This window comes from Notolepis coatsorum (genome assembly GCF_963971535.1).
Source record: "Notolepis coatsorum genome assembly, chromosome: 11".
Classification (NCBI taxonomy): domain Eukaryota; kingdom Metazoa; phylum Chordata; class Actinopteri; order Aulopiformes; family Paralepididae; genus Notolepis; species Notolepis coatsorum.
Window position 1 is genome coordinate 23837258 of NC_140175.1, and position 17454 is coordinate 23854711.

At 42.2% G+C, this 17454-nt stretch overlaps 1 protein-coding gene across 2 annotated transcripts in view; it reads left to right on the forward strand.

The window, feature by feature from the left end:
• Window positions 1-17454, forward strand: part of myo5b (myosin VB) — a 134199-nt gene that overhangs the window by 42314 nt on the left and 74431 nt on the right. The gene's annotated exons all lie outside the window — the stretch shown is intronic.

Here is a 17454-nt window from a genome sequence, read left to right on the forward strand (position 1 = left end):
AGTGAAGTCTAGTAAAAAAAAGAAAAAAGTAAAAAAAAAGAAAAAAGAAATTCTTAAAAGTTAATCGTGAGTTAAAAAAAATAGTGGCGTTAATAGAATCGGGCGATAACACGTTAATACCGCATTAACTTTGACAGCCTTAATTATTACATTACACAAACTAAAAACAGATATTGTTGAAATACTAGAAGAAAGAAACGTCACCACCTTTGGCTGATAAGTCATTTATTAATTTCTTAGGATTTCTTCTGGAGTAGTCTAATAAATGTTTACGGTTCTTAGATGGATCCCCCCGCTGCCTCCTCCTCCAGGGGTCACTGCAGGGCGACACGGGGAGCGGCGTACTGGCTCATATTAGGCAGGTCATGCATTATGCAGCAGCTTAGGCCACTGCACCGGATCTCCATGTCCTCTGCTACAGTCCACCTGTCGCTGCTCTGGTCGTAGCGCTCCACCTTTGAGATGGAGATGAAGTCACTGAGGCCTCCGGCCACGAAGAGCAGGTCGTCCAACACCCCGATGCCAAAGTTGGTGCGGGGGGTGAGCATGTCGGGCAGGGAGCGCCAGGAGTCAGTCAAGGGGCTGTAGGCCTCCGCGCTACGCAGGTCGTCACCCCCATAGTCACACCCTCCCACCTGAGGACAGGACACATGAGAGGAATGTTTTAGTATGTGGTTAAGGCAGGCAGGCAAGCAGACACTGTATTAATCCACTTAGGGAAATGAGGGCATCACAGCAGCATTGCAAGTCAAATGATACATATCTATAAAAATATCTAGTATAAGGGCGGTCGGGTGGCGTAGCGGAGATTGCGCTCGTCACCAATGCAAGAGGCTGCGGTCTCGATTCCCGGAGTCATAACGACTAAATTGGGATGGGAGGAAATGCATAGAAAAATCAGGCGGAGAAAAAGATAAAAAATTTAAATAAAATTAAAGATTCTAGTGTAAAGCATTTGTCTCTGTGCACCTACCACATAGACTTGTTCTCTGTATGCAGCGACTCCCACACCTTTACGCCTGCTGCTCATGGGGGCGATCAGAGTCCACTGGTCAGTGTCTGGGCTGTAGCACTCAGCTGTGAGCAGACACTCCGCCCCGTTGTCGCCACCACAGATGTAAACCTGTAATAAGAAAGAATATTCTAATTTAGTTTATATATTCCATTTAATTTCATTGTACTTTAATTGTCTTGTCTGTTAATGTTGATGGACCAAAGAACCAAGACAAAATCCTTGTATGTGCAGCTGACTTGATGAAGACATTTCTGATTTCTGATTCTGAATGATACCAATCGCTTTTTAATGTGAACGTTCCTTGTGTTCATCTACCACCTTGTGTTCCTCAGTTCCACCCACCTTGTGTTCATCTACCATCGCGTGTTCCTCAGTTCCACCCAGGGCTCTACAGTGCGACCATATTGCTCGCATATGCCCCTAAAAATATGTGTGCGAACCTGAAAAATCAATTACTCGCACGGCGTGCGAGTGCAGATTACAGCCCCAGTCGTTCTTTTTATTTCTCCGCTGAGAATCGTTAAACTACAAGTCCCACATTGCACTCAAGCCAACGGTCCAATCACAGTAGAGCGACGTGACTGGTTTCATGGGAAATAAAGCAAATGACCAATCGGAAGCTCTCATTTGGCTCGTTTACTTCCTGAAAGTCTGCCATTGCGATCAGGGCAGTTTTCCGAGACACTAACTTATTATAGTCTTACCAATAGCAATATATTTTAGAACACCTAGATTTTGCGATAGCAATAGTAATATAACGTTAATGCAACAAAACGAATGCCTGGCTTTGTTAATCATAACGTTGATGCAGTAGCGTATGTCGTTGTGTTGACTAAGTCTGTAACGGACATGATAACAACATCAACAGCAGAGGTGGGCAATAGGGTCCAGCTGCAGCGCCGGACGGCCGGAGTGCAAGCGGTGTGACGTAATTCGCAGACTCGACTGTCATCAATGGTCTACCTGACACGCAAATTCATAAACAATGTTTCTGTACTGGAGGTGTACAATATTTCAATAGGCAACACTGAAAGGATTATTTTTCTAGAAGAGCAACACAGCCAAAACATAGGCATTGTATGCATAAAAGGGGCAAAAGCTAAAGTTAAGTGACTGTTACTTTTGTAGCAGTAGTTTGATTTGATAGTTTATTTGATAGGGACGGCACATGTTAATGAACATCAAGTACAAAATACAAAATGTAAACATGCAGGGTTGTAGCAAGAGCTAATTTACACACATGCACGCACAGTACAAATATACATTTATTTAAAAAAAAAAAAAAAAACTCTTGTTACTTAAAATATTTTCACTGTGCTCCTAAATATTTTTGGGTGCTCCTAAATTTCTTTGTGTCCTCCTAAATTTTTTCATTTAGGAGCACATGTGCTCCTTGGGAAAAAGGTTAGCGTAGAGCCCTGGTTCCACCCACCTTGCCGTGGAGGGCTGCTGCACCGGCTTCGCTCCTGTGCTCCAGCATGGGTGAGATCACTGTCCACTGGTTGGTTTCAGGCTTGTAGCGCTCGGCGGTGTTCAGTTGCACGTATCCGTCGAACCCTCCCATGGCGTAGATACAGCCGTCCAACGTGACCACGCTGACGTCACAGCGGCGTGAGTTCATGGGAGCCGCCTGCAGCCAGCTGCGAGTGCCGGGGTTGAACCTGCGCACACTGCTGAGAGACCTTACGCCGTCAAAGCCTCCGACGCAGTAGACCAGACCGTGGAGATAAACAGTGCCGTGGTCGGACCGGGGACTCTCCGCCTCAACTCTCACGTCCATCCATCCACCAGCTCGGATATCGTAAGCCTCCATGCCATTGGTCACGCTGCCACTACTCCAACCTCCGATGGCCAATAGGACCTCCTGGGGCAGGCGTGGGCGCGTCAGGGGGTTTGGGAGCCTGTCGGAGACAGGGGGGTTCAGGATGAGGGGCCTGCAGTCAGGGCTGTCCCTCACCACAGGGTTGTTCTGGACGTTGTTCAGAAAGTAGTCAGGCCTCAACAAGCCCATGCGAACCTGGGAAGAGACAAGCAGACAGCGGGTACAACTTAGACATGGGTTGTAGACTGTTTCACTGGAATTCTGTTGCTAGGGAACAGTTTGGACCCAAATGTTTGAGAACCACTGTACTAGGGAACCTAGTGTTGTTTTAATGTAATGCACAGTAATACAATTAGTTACCTTGGGCAGCAGCAAAGGGATGTGTTTTTTACGCTCCTCAGAGGAGTGGTCGATCCAACGGAGGATGGCCTCGAACACCGTCTCCTCTTTCTTTACGTTTAGATCATCCCTCTCGATGATGTCCATGAGTTTCTGCAGGGACAGCTCCACAAACTCCTGTGAGACACGCAGCATCTCCTCAAAGTGACACACGATGAAGAGATGGGCCTTGCGCCTCAGGTCAGGGCAGCAGTAGATGTCCGCGAGCCTCCAGATGCCGACACAATTTTCCAGAGACAGCTGGCCTTCTAGGAAGTCATAGCATGCTCCTATTATGCCAGTGACGAGAAGCTGGTCTGCAGCCACCAGAAGCTCTTCCACATTCTCTGTTGTCACCGGCACAAAGCTTGTGTAGGCGTACTCTATGATGAGCTGCATCATAGCCGTGGACACCCCAGGGATAGTGTGGACTGGTTTCTCTGAGTTGCTCCAGCAAGTGAAGAGGGTTCTGTGGGATGCAGAGTATAGAGATATCTGATGAGTAAACAGTAAGCAACATTCTGTCCTGTGTAGTAATATATTTTCACTGTAGAAGTATAGGGTCTTAGCACAGTAGAAGTATAATATATTTTCACAGTAGAAGTACAGTATAGTATCTTTATACAGTAGAAGTACATTATAGTATATTTTTACAGTAGACGTACAGTATAGTATATGTTTACAGTAGACGCACAGTATAGTATCTGTTTACAGTAGACGTACAGTATAGTATCTTTTTACTAACCAAGTTAACCTGAACCAAGCTACCCTGAACCAAGCTAAACTTACCTGAAATAGGCGCTGCAGCCACACAGGATGGCCTTGTGGGCGTTAAACTCAGTGCTGTTGACTTTAATAACCACATCACAGAACCTTCCCTCCAGACGCAGTTCATTAAGGATTGTACAGGACATTGTTTCCTTTTCCATGTGGGGATTTTTTTATTGTATCTACAGTATATATTCAAGCTTACAGACAAGTAGCCGGCAACAACAAGTGAGATCTTCACTTGACTTCTGAGATCTGAGATCTTCTGAGAGAATTGTTGCATATATACTGTACAGAAATGTTCTAGAATGTTTGATTATGACATCATACTTTGACATACAAATGTTCTAGAATGTTCTATTATGACAGCATACTGTGACATCACAACTGTTCTAGAATGTTCTATTATGAACATCATACTGTGACATCAGAAATGTTCTAGAATGTTCTATTATGACATCATACTGTGACATCACATGTTCTAGAATGTTCTATTATGCCATCATACTGTGACATCACAAATGTTCTAGAATCTAGACTGTTTTATTATCATACTGTGACATCACAAATGTTCTAGAATGTTCTGCCATTCATTCCTTATGGACCAACATTTCCCGTTTAAAGTCGATTTGTAGCCAAACGGTGCGGTGAAACTTTCCAAAAAGTAACAGTAACTCGAGTTGGAGCAAGCCGGTCATTTTGATACCTTACACTTGTGTGTGGTGTGAAAGCTCTGGCAGGAGTTACTGGACAAAAATCGGCGGAATAAATAATAAATAAATAGTATAGATTACAATAGTCACCCACACTAATAATAATAAAAACGTTTTTATTAAAAGATAAAAACTAAGGATTTGTATAGTCGACCTTGAATGGCAAAAAAATTTAATAAAAGCATCCCATTGCAAAGAAATTACATGCAAAAATAAAATGTTTTTATTAAATTAATTATTATTATTATTTTATCATTACAGTAGATAAGATAAACGTACCTGAAATAGTCGCTGCAGCCACACAGGACGTTCTTGTGGGCGTTAAACTCAGTGTTGTTGACTTTAATAACCACATCACAGAACCTTCCCTCCAGACGCAGCTCATTAAGGATCGACATTGTTTCCTTTTCCATCTGGTGATTTTAAAATTGTATCTACAGTATATATTCAAGCTTACAGACAAGTAGCCGGAAACAACACGTGATAACTTCACTTGTCTTCTGAGATCTTCTGAGAGAATTGTTGAATATATACTGAACACAAATGTTCTAGAATGTTCTATTATGACATCATACTGTGACATCACAAATGTTATAGAATGTTCTATTGTGACATCACAAATGTTCTAGAATGTTCTATTATGTCATCATACTGTGACATCACAAATGTTCTAGAATGTTCTATTATGACATCATACTGTGACATCACAAATGTTTTAGAATGTTCTATTATGACATCATACTGTAACATCACAAATGTTCTAGAATGTTTTATTATGACATCATACTGTGACATCACAAATGTTCTAGAATGTTTTATTATGACATCATACTGTGACATCACAAATGTTCTAGAATGTTCTGCCATTCATTCCTTATGGACTAAAATTTCCCATTTAAAGTCGATTTGTAGCCAAACGGTGCAGTGAAACTTTCCAAAAAGTAACAGCAACTCGAGTTGGAGCAAGCCGGTCATTTTGATACCTTACACTTGTGTGTGGTGTGAAAGCTCTGGCAGGAGTTACTGGACAAAAATCGGCGGAATAAATAATAAATAAATAGTATAGATTACAATAGTGTGGATCACCCACACTTTCACAATTTCCCCGGCGGAATTGTCTAGTTTATTTATTTATTATTCCGCCGATTTTTGCTCGCTAACTCCTCCCAGAGCTTTCGCACCATACACGTGTAAGGTATCAAAACGACCGGCTTGCTCCAACTTGAGTTGCTATTACTTTTTGGAAAGTTTCACTGCACCGTTTGGCGACTTTAAACGGGAAATTTCATAATATAACATTCTAGAACATTTGTGACGTCACAGTATGATGTCATAATAGACCATTACCAGGGGTGGGCAATTATTTTTCCCAGGGGGCCGAATGAGCAACTGAAAATATGTTGGAGGGCCGGGCCAAAATTCCAAACTCAATTATGCATAATATACATTTTATTTCTATATAAAAAGCAGTAAATGGCATTATTTTGACCCCTGGTAAGAGTGTATGTTATTATTTGGCAATTAAAAGGTGGTTAGCTTTAAAAAATATCATTTATTCAAATAGAATTTATTTCCAAAATGATAAACAAAATGTGAAACATTAATAACAAAGGGCATTTTGAGTTTCATATACTATTGAAACAAGGATTTTCTTAGCTTTCTAAAGACATCACATCATCTTATAGCAAAAATAAACAAGACATGTCACTGAACTGTGTAAAGAAAAGTGTCCCAGTTTTGTAGCCTTTTTTACTTTACATGCCTATATTAAACATTTAATGTTTTCAGAACTGTGCAAAAAAAGAAAAAAAATATCAAGTGTCCCATTTCACTTGTTATATTTCCACATTTTAGTGTTCTTCAGTTCTTTTTTTTTCATTCAGTGTGAGAAATCCAGTCTCTAAGTCCATCAAAGTCAGGTTGCATGTCTGAGATGGAGATGCGAAGCACAGCTGCCAGATGTTCATCAGTGAGAGAGGATCTGTACCTGGACTTGGTAAACGTCATGACTGAGAATGTCTGTTCACATATGTAGGTGGATCCAAAGAGAACCAACATCTTCTGTCTCCTCATGTTTGGAAAGTTCTCCTCCTTGAGAGCAGAGTAGAACTCTAGCAGTGATGCTGACTTAAAGTGCTCTTTCAGTAGTGAATCAGACTGCAGGTCAATGAGTTCAAGCTGAACAACTATCAACACTGCAGGTAAAGGGAGAGGAAACCAGCTGCATTTCATCCTCAACCTTTTTGAAATCTTGAAAACGCCTTGAAAATTCATCATGCAGTGCTCCCAACATGGATGAGTACCTGTGCCGGTGATCAGCTGATGGTTTGACTTCTTTCAGGGTTTTCATGTGTTTGAGATTGTTGCTGCCTAGTTGCCTTGAAATTAATTGCAACTTTGTCATGAAGGCTTTCACATGGCTATGCATTTCATGAGCAAAAATGCCCTTGCCCTGCAGTTGTGTGTTCAGTAGGGATGGGTACTGTTCACATTTGAACCGATACGGTACCGGTACCTGTGAATCGATACCGGTACCCAACGGTACCTTTTTTCTGTACTTTAGTCTCTAAGAATTTAACCCTTTAATCGCTGTTGACGCTGTTCAGCGTCATTCCCTGCCATGCTCATTCTGCCGATGACGCTGTACAGCGTCATTGATATCAATATTTCAAAAATCTGTGACCGAAATCATATTTCTCCCCCGGAGACATGAGATGTACTGGTGAGCCCCCGTCAACTCTCTAACGGTTCAAGAGCGCCATCTGGTGGCCGATCGGCCGCTCGCCCAGGGCAGAAACAGGAAGTGGAAGCTGGTGCTCATTTGAATTTGGTCCGATCACTCGCTATAGGTCCCGGGACTCTAGCTCGACACAATGGATAGCGATCCGTTGCCAATAACTCGATAAACAACATGATTTGGACGTATATACTATTATACAACCTGGAAATGGATCGGATATTTCGACATCCCATAATAGAAAAAATTCTGTTCCACGATCATCTCCCAACGGCGAGAGGAAGCTACGGTGAGTTTCAGCGTTATTTGTTCATGTCTTCTATACGAACTGCTCTGATGATCATATCACCCACACTAGATGAATGATATAACGTTGCCCACGGAATTATAAACGACCCCCCGCCCATCCGGTCATCATCAGATCATACGTAGTAACTTCTAGAAGTACGTCCATTTGAAATTTTTTATCTCGCGCCGATTGCTATCAAACTGTATACAATCATCAATATAATGCATTTGGGGCTATAAATCACGTTCTGGAGAAAGCTGCAGAAAACGATAAAAACATACTTATACTTTAGACCGTATTTTAGTATGAATATGTGAATGAAAAAGTATAACGTTGCTACACCCTGAACAATAGATATAGGACTTTGAATGGGCCATGGTAACAATTTAGCAATACAATTGAAAAAGTTATAGCCCTGCAAAGAAGGGGAACTTCTCCATGTTAAATAGGGCTGGCGAGGGATGGTAAATTATGAATTTAACCCCGGCGATCAAAGGGTTAATCTACCTACCTCAGTTGTGGAAAAAAAAATCCAAACTTCAAATAACCACACTTTCGACCGTTTTCGGCTTGCCCCGACTGCTTTGTTGTTGAATCAAGTCAAATCCTAGGTAAGCGTATATTGTGCGTGTGAACGTTGACATGAAAAGAAAAAAGTTAATTTTTTTTTTTTTTTTTTTTATCATGTAATCTTTCGCGGGCCGGTCAGAATCATCCCGCGGGCCATACAATGCCCAGGTCTGTTCTAGACCATTTGTGATGTCACAGTATGATGTCATAATAGTACATTCTAGAACATTTGTGATGTCACAGTATGATGTCATAATAGTACATTCTAGAACATTTGTGTACAGTATATATTCAACAATTCTCTCAGAAGATCTCAGAAGACAAGTGAAGATATCACTTGTTGTTTCCGGCTACTTGTCTGTAAGCTTGAATATATACTGTAGATACAATTTTAAAATCATCAGATGGAAAAGGAAACGATGTCAATCCTTAAAGGCCAACTTGCAGGTTAAACCCTACTCTTCAATTATGGGTAGTTAAAAACATACTTATACTTTAGACCGTATTTTAGTATGAATATGTGAATGAAAAAGTATAACGTTGCTACACCCTGAACAATAGATATAGGATACATCATTGGTATCTAATTTCATTATTTATTTTTTTCCATTTGACGCCGGAAATGCCACTCAGAAAGGGTTAAAAAGGTCCACGCACGATGCTAGCAGGGCCGTGATGTCACTCCAGGTAACTTTCCCTATTTCTGATCCACTACAATGGAGTTTGACGAGTGCAGAAAGCTATTTCCTTGATCCAAATGGACGCCTTACAAGACACAAATGGGTTTAATCGTCGGAGACTTTGATGGACCAGCTACAACTGGTTGAAACAAGGTAGTTATAATGTTTTTAATGTCGTAAAAAAAGAACTACATGTACCACTAGGCAGCCTGTTGTTCAGTACAGCAGCGCTACTGGTCTGTGGGCTGTCGCCTTATCCCCGGGTCATAGTATCAAGCTGGCTATATGGCTCTGGCTAACGTTAGCATTATGTCTACTGTCGTGCATGTAAAAGAGTTTTGGGAACGAGTAAAATGTGCAGGTCCTCTTCTCAGACCTGTGGGGCAAAGCACTGCACACATCATGCCGGCTAGCAAGCTACACGTCACGGCATGTTGATACGATAGTAGCCCCCTCGGATAGCACTCGGTGCATCACAGTCACGAAAGGGGCTACCACGATAGCTATTAGCTAACTAACGTTAACGTTACAAGCTCAAACACCTTATAACTATTACTATTGTCGTGTCCATAAGTTCCCTGGCAGAATACTTGTGAGGACAAAGGTTTACAAAGAGGAGAACCATTTTAAATCGGGCCATGTTAGGTGTTTCGAGAATGCTGGCTACCAAGCTAGCTAACTTAGCTACTAACGTTATAAACTATACACAATATGTACAACGACACAATGATTTACATTATTACAAATATGGTAACGTGGTTGTGGCTTTTACAAATAGTGGTTAGCTTTAGAGATGAATGGCTATGATCACGGAGCAATAGTGTTAGGTGAAACAGATACTAGCTCCTCGGCTAGTAGTAACAAGAAGGCTCTGCTTCCTGCCACTACCTGCCTGTGACTCTCAGAGCCCCTGCTGCCCTGCACCTGCTGTGACGTCATCATTAAGATGACACACGCACGCTATGAAACATGGATTAAAATATGCATGTGCGTGGAGGTTGTGGTTTGGTCGACAAAATGTTTGATAAAAACGCTAAAACTGGGTCAATTTCGATAATCCCCCCCCCCCCCTCTTCATGAAAGGCAGCGTTGGCCTAGTCACATTGTTTATTGAACAAAAATACAACCTGCAAGTTGGCCTTTAACACTTTGATTGCCTAAGGCTAAATTCATGATATACCATCCCTTGCCAGCTCTATTTGTCTATGGAGAAGTTCCCCTTCTTTGCAGGGCTATAACTTTTTAAATTCTATTGCTAGATTGCCATTATTATGGCCCATTCAAGGTCCTATATGTATTGTTCATGGTGTAGCAACGTTAAACTTTTTCATTCACATATTCATACTAAAATATGGTCTAAGGTATAAGTATGTTTTCATCTCTTTCTGCAGCTTTCTCCAGAACGTGATTTATAGCCCCAAATGCATTATATTGATGATGAAATACAGTTTGATAGCAATCGGCGCGATATAAAAAATTCCAACTGGACGTACTTCTGGAAGTTACTACGCGTCATCTGATGTTGACCGGATGGGCGAAGGGGCGTTTATAATTCCGTGGGCAGCGTTATACCATTCATCTAATGTGGGTCATATGTTCATCAGATCAGTTAGTATCGAACACGGTAATATTACACGCTAAAACTCACCCCAGTCTCCTCGGGCCGTTGGGCGATCAGCGTGGGGTAGACAGTTTTTCATTATGGGATGTCGAAATATCCGGTCCATTTCCAGGTTGTATAATAGTATATACGTCCAAATCATGTTGTTTATCGAGTTATTGGCAACGGATCGCTATGTATTGTGTCGAGCTCGAGTCCCGGGACCTATAGCGAGTGCCCGGAAGTAATATGGGTGATCACCACTTCATCCACATGACTTCCTGTTTGGCGCTTCTGCCGATCGGCCACCAGATGGCGCTCTTGAACCGCTAGAGGATTGAGAGGAGCTCAGAACTGTGTGTGAAGGCTGCAGAGGGGAAATATGATTCCGATCACAGATTTTTGAAATATTGATATTAAAGACGAGTTAGGGCGTCCTCGGTCACACTCTCAATATCTCTCTGCATCAATCAGAAAATCTAACGGTGAAAGAAATTGTGTGGGGCTGTGCAGTGGCGTTGCGCAATATGTCGGGGCCCCCCCCGCAGGTTAGACCATGAGGCCCCGCCCACTCCCCTAAATCAATAATAAAGTGAGAAAATTTAGCTTTTTTCTTCGCCGCGTGGGAGCAAATTCGAGACACATATTCAGTTGCAAAAAGGTGTCCCACGGTCTCCTCTATGGCCGTGAATATTTTCACGTGGATCGGAATCACGGCGCGCCCGTGGGACACTTTTCAGTTTCTGTGAGTTTATTCCACGCTTTCGGCTTTCCTTTTCTAAGCATTTTCGGGGCTACATGTGAATGAGTAAAAGTTGCGGGACGCCCAGATGTACCCACGGTAGAAAGCTCGCGTGGAGCCCATAATAGGCTCACTTAATACAGTGTTTTTAAAATCACGCGAAATGTTCAGGGTCGCGAGCCGACCTTTTCCCCTCGTTTTCGATGATGGAAGTGATTTAATCTCGCGAGTATCAGGCCAATATTCGGCCCGTGGGAGCATTCGGCGGCTGTAGGCTACTTTTTTAAACATTTATTTTTTCAGGCATCTTTTGTAAACAGTATAGGGTCAGTAGGAACTGTATAATAATATAATATAATCAGGGCTTCAGCAGCGGGGGTGCTGAGATAAGTGATATAATAATAATAATAATAATAATAATAATAATAATAATAATAATAATAATAATAATAATAATAATAATAATAATAATAACAATAACAACACTCTCGTTCACTAGAGGAGACCACTGCCCAACTCCGCGCTCTCACGCTCAGATCTGCGGAGCGACACAAACAATGTAACCGTTTTGATGCATACATGTAACCTGTAGTAGCATACTGGTTATGGCGAATAAAACGTTCTATTCTTCTAACCTGTCTCGCCGGCTGTAGCGTGGCTGGGGGCATGGCTGGGCTGTGGACGTGTACCGTTTTAGTGGGTGGGGTAAGATTGTGGCAAGGGGTAGGATTTTGGCACGACACCGGCGCCTTCCCGCTGTGTTTTGAACGCTGCCAATGAACATTAGTTATCAGCCTAGCCCTATCGCAGGTGAGCAAATCATAGCAGGGAGAGGGGGGCCCCGCCCTCTGCGCGAGATGCATCCAGCTGCAGCCCCGCAGACCATACTGGGCTCCACTGTCTGCGCCCTGTTTGCGCGTGTTACAAAATCTAAGAGGATAGTCTACAGTGGGGGCGGGGCCCCCCCGCACCGCAGGGGTTGCAGGGGCCTCCGCTACGCTACTGGGGCTGTGTGATCGTCCCCAGACTCCCCACTAACTGAACGTCTGGTCAATCTGTTACTTGGCATGAAAGTAGTTTATCTCAGCTGGGCAATGTCTTGCAGAGCGAGATGGACAAAGACAAAGAGAGGGAGACGCTGAAACCCTTGGACGCTGAAAGCATTGAATAATGGGCCCGTTTGTATTAGTCAGGATCTCAATCTTGCCCCCAATGATGGGCTGAGCACTGATCCCAGACCAGATACATTCAATGCCAGGGAGTGAGTGCACCAAATAATGTGTAGCATCCAACTGATAAGTAAGGGATAATGTATAGCTACGAGGTCATTGTCGCAAAATAATTGACCGACACGGAGTTTAGAACACTGATGCGCCTCGCCGAGGTGTTTTAAACGTCAGTGAAGGTCAATTATTTTGCGACAATGACAGAGTATACTAGCTATACATTATCCCGCTTATTACATGGCTAACTTACTAACAATATACCTAATTCATTTGACACCATCGACAAGACGAGATCAAATGCAGACGCAGTTGTTCTGTGGCTCTGTCAGCCCAAATAAAGTGATTATTATTATCGCCGGCAGCCGACAGGTGTGTCTGATTGCACTGAAACGGTGTGTGTCAGTGGGCTTGATTGCTCCAGCTGCGAAAAACAATAATCACCAGTGGATATCGAAAAATAATTCACCGCTGTCGGGGGCTATTGACCAATCACAATCAAGCATTTCGGCGAAGGTAAAAACGCCATGTAATAAGAGAAGATAGAGATAAATAGAGAAGGTAATAGTCCTCAGTCAAACATCCAGAGATCTCTCTCTCATTGGTGGGTTATGGTTAAATCCATTCTCTCACTCTTTGGGGAAGTAGCCTATAGCCCTAGAGAGAAGTAAAATAGGACATCAGTAATTTTCCACTATGAATAGCCTAGTTGACTATGATTATGTAGAATCAGTAGTACCTGTACTTGTCCATTCTCATAGAAAATTGTCTTGATGTCTACTACAAGGAATTTGTTTGCATTATGTTTTCAAAAACGTTTATCTTTTAGAATAAACAGTTTCGTGGGGAAAGGGGGATCTTCTGATTAGGGCTGCTGCGATCATTTTGTAATGACGATTATCGCCTCGTTAACGATTCCCAGTTGCCTCATTCTGCCCAAATTTAAAGTGGGCCCAGATTGTTGTACAGTATGTGGCTTTGCGACTAGATCCATGCACTTACTGTGCTACATTGTGATGATGATATTGATGATGATGACGGAGCAAAGGGAAACAAACATTTGTAAACTTCAAAGAGTTTGTGCACAAACTGAGAGGGCATGGACCCTCTCCTCGACCTCCTGCACAGAGATTTAGTTCATTTTAACAGGCAGCTTGATCTGAAGTAAGGACCTAGTGGGTGATGGTATATACATTTTGACCAATTTGCCATTTATGTGCTTTTATTTGAAAGTTGATCGAAGAAAATTCAAAAAAGGAAAATAAAAACAATCATAGAAAATATTAACTTTATTTGATTATTTGATTATTGCAGCATCTCTACGTCTGATTGGGGGTTTTAAACCAAAATCAGGTACCCTTTTTTTTTTAAGGTAACAGTTGTAAATTCATCAATATACCATATGTTTCAGAAATGTCTTACTCTAAAATGCTTAATTTGAATTGGTAAGCAAATAAACGGATATGAACCTGCACAGATGTATGGCACAGATTGTAACATTTTTCACTGCAGGTGGAGAGCAGCAGCGGCACATGATGGATGATCTAATAACGATTGCAACTTGTTTACCTCAGGCTGTGAACATTTAACTTTTTTATTGGTTCAGCACATTGAACGTATTTATGCATAATATGAGTCACACACACCTCCCAGTTCAGTCACACTGTGGCTGCTCCTTCACAATGGGTTGAGTCTCTGGAAGGAAGGATCATGTTACCGCGTCATGTGCATTGGGCCTCCCATGTGACTCTTGACATGTGGGTAATATCAGTGACGGCCCTGTTGATTGCAGCATCATGCAAGGTTATATTTTATGTCTCTCCTATCTTACTCCCGGTATCGGACACTGTCTTCCTATTAAACCGGATTAAAAAGCGCTGCCGTCAGCTTGCCTACTGCTGTATTATGCATTATGCATTGACTCTAAGGCCCGGGGGCAAGGCAACGCTCAAAGGTTTAGTCTCCTAGCCAAAGCATGTGTAACATGAACACTCTTCTTAAAGTAAAAAAAATAAAAGCCTTTATTATATTTGTACATTATGAACATTAAAAGCACCAACATGTTTCAGCCTATTCAGGCCTTCACCAGGGTGTGTGTGAGCAATTGACAGGCGTTGTCTGTATTCAGTAGCCTTTGCTCTGATTTACAATGTGTGACAGCTGGCATAGAGTCCATGGGTCAATTATCAATCACCTATAGGGGTCAGTATCTAGTACGCCAACAGCCCTCGGATCATATAGGTTACACAATGTACACTAAAAAGGTCCACTAAATCACTAATAACCACTGAATCATCACAACTCATAGTAGAAAGCAAATGGCATACATAATATACTTCAATACTCCAAAATGCTAATAGTTATACAAAAGATGGCACACAAAATCACAAGAGAAATGAGAGAAGCCAAAATCTGCAGTTGTAGGCTACCTATAGGAATGACATATAATCATTAGAATGTCAATAGAATCATTAAGACCTGGAAATACAGCAGCCTGCAGCTTATAAGTCCCTCTATTTTTTATTTGAGCATTCTTTGTCTGTCTCCTCTTCTGGAGGTGGATGGGACAGTCTCAATACTGATGACTGTAAATGAAGCACAGATATTTGGGTGAACATCTCTAAGTGCTTGGCCATTACGTAATCACGGTTGCTTGTTTTAATAGCGTATCTGTTCCGCTAAGCGGTCCTGTAAGCTGGCATCACTAGGTGTATTATCTAATACATATTCCAATTTCCTACAACGGAGTTAATCAAGGTGCTGCAGAGGTTCAACACTGCCTGATCAATGCAACTAGGGCTGCCATAACTAATCGACTAATCCACAACTAATCAATTATAAAAATAGCTGCCAACTATTTTTATAATTGATTAGTTGGGTGACTTGGGGTCTATGTTATGCTGCACCTCCATGGCCTGTTGTTGAAGCCATTTGATGTAAAGCAAAGCCTCCTAACACTTAGTTTGTGTTTGTGTTTTATGTAGGGCTGTCAATCTGCAAGTGGTTTGAAAGAGCATTGTACAATAGGAGGAATAACGTTTCATTTTCCCCATACATTTTAGCTTTCATCTTTTTATCCAATTAATAGATTAATCGTTTCAATAATCAATAGATTCATCGACTATCAAAATAGTTGTTGGCTGCAGCCCTACTTGCAATCTGTTTTATTTAACCGTGGGCCCTGGTTAAGTCCACATGCCAGATTTCATATCATGCTGGGAGACGTCTCTTCCCCAAATGTTGATGATAATAATAATTATAATAATAATAATAATAATAATAATAATAATAATAATAATAATAATAATAATAATAATAATAATAATAATAATAATAATAATAATAATAATAATAATAATAATAATAATTATTATTATATTCGACTTAGTCACTGAATCATGAAAACACAGTGGCAGGATGACTCCTGGGCCCTGGCTGATAGGACTCTTGTTTGGCAGCTGTTGATTTGTGAAGGTCAAAAGTTTGTCTGCCTCAAAAGCCATGCAGGACTCTGCACTGGAAAACACACTTGACTTGTGTACAGAACCCAACAACACCACATGGAAGGCTGATAACACTGTATGCCCTGGTTCTCCTTCCCTCCTCTGCTCTGAGAGCCATTCATTTCTCCATTGAAATACAGTATGAGCAAAGGTACTTAGTCAGTCCTTTCAGTATGAATCCAACACCCGTGTGTCCAAATAAAGTGGTGAGTCAGAGCTTTCTTTGTAATGTCTGATGTTGTTGTTTTCTACCCTTCCTCCTCCTCCTCTCTGCGGCGTTCCTCTGGGGTAATATAATGGAGGAGGATAATTCTGCACTGGAGGAGGGATGTTGTAGCTTATTAACCTAAATCCTGTGCACAGAGTCTGCAGCCCTGGGATCCGCTCATGTGTTTAGTTTCTTTTTGCTTTGTATTGCTGTGCCAGCGTGTGGCGGCGTGTTGATGTAGATCACTCAGCCCTGCCGTCAGCCTTATTCAGGGCTCTGCCTTGTCATTCGTGCCAATAGTCACCGTTAAGCCTCTCCTTCACATCATTCACAATCACCACCGTGTCTCTGCTCACAGTGTAGTCGGAGGCGTCGCAGTTTGTTTCCCTTTACCTTCCGAGAGGAGCCATTCATCCTTGTGCGGCGTGGAAAATCAATTTCCAGACTTGAAAGGGTCACCTTGAACGGAATGCTTGTGCAGTTCTTTGGTTGGTAACCACTTTGGCTAGACTCTGCTAGCCCTTGGCTAACGGGTCGGACTCTTCATTTGACAGGTCAGCTCTGAATTCGCTACATTGGTGTCAGAAGTGGGACGGTGGACTCACTGTGAGGGCGGCCATAGTAAACACATGCGCCCAGAGGCGTGAGGGAACAACACACTTCCCGAAGGAGGGGGGGGGCAGTGTAACGACCATGGATGCCTAGACTCACTAGCCCTGGGCTAAGGGGTCGGATCCTTTAGTTGACTGGTTAGCGCCGTCACCTGTGGTCTGGGCGACTCGTGTTCGATTCTCGGCTGCCCCCTGAATTCGCTACAATGTTAAATAAATATTTCACACATAGCAACTGTTGTTTTGCACATAGTTCTGATGTTTCTTCCATCATGGCTGACACATTAGGCCTTCCATTAGATCATTCATCACGGTAAACATGTTGTCAATTTATGTCTTTCCTTTTGATCTTTATTTCACTGTTCCTGAGTTGAGATTTCAGAGGTCCATTCAGAGACCTCTGATTGGACCAGTGACCGGGTTTTTAAATTTTCTTCACCCATCAGATTCGCCTAGTTTTGTCTATGGTGGGCCTTCAAAGCAAAACACTGTCGCTGGTCCAATCAGGTGTGCCTGAGATCCTCTTCTAAACGACATTTTGTAACATACGGCCAGGTGTAAACAGTTAAGGAATTGTATTTGTTGGTACCCACCT